Source organism: Wasmannia auropunctata, unplaced genomic scaffold (assembly GCF_000956235.1).
Source record: "Wasmannia auropunctata unplaced genomic scaffold, wasmannia.A_1.0 LD336000.1, whole genome shotgun sequence".
NCBI lineage: Eukaryota > Metazoa > Arthropoda > Insecta > Hymenoptera > Formicidae > Wasmannia > Wasmannia auropunctata.
In genome coordinates, this window is record NW_012026890.1 from 1268659 (window position 1) to 1269000 (window position 342).

Consider the following 342-nt stretch of genomic DNA (forward strand, 5'->3'; position numbering starts at 1 on the left):
GAGATGTGTATAAGAGACAGCTATTATAGAATATTAATTAAATTTATCATAATTCTTTTTTTAATTTATCAGTAATACGCGCTTGATAATTTAAAAGCACAATTAAGATAAATTTGATTAATATATTAAAGCAACAGAAATTAAAAGAGAATTATTGTACTCATCATTGTACATTGGATCTCATCATTCATTTTGAATATTTCTTAACTTAATATTTAAGGTGAGATTAAATAATGGTTCGCAGTATAGCTCGTAATTTGATTTGTTTACCTATTCATTGACTGATTAATAGATTCTCTGATTAATTAAAAAAAATTTTTTTTGTTATATTTCTATATTATA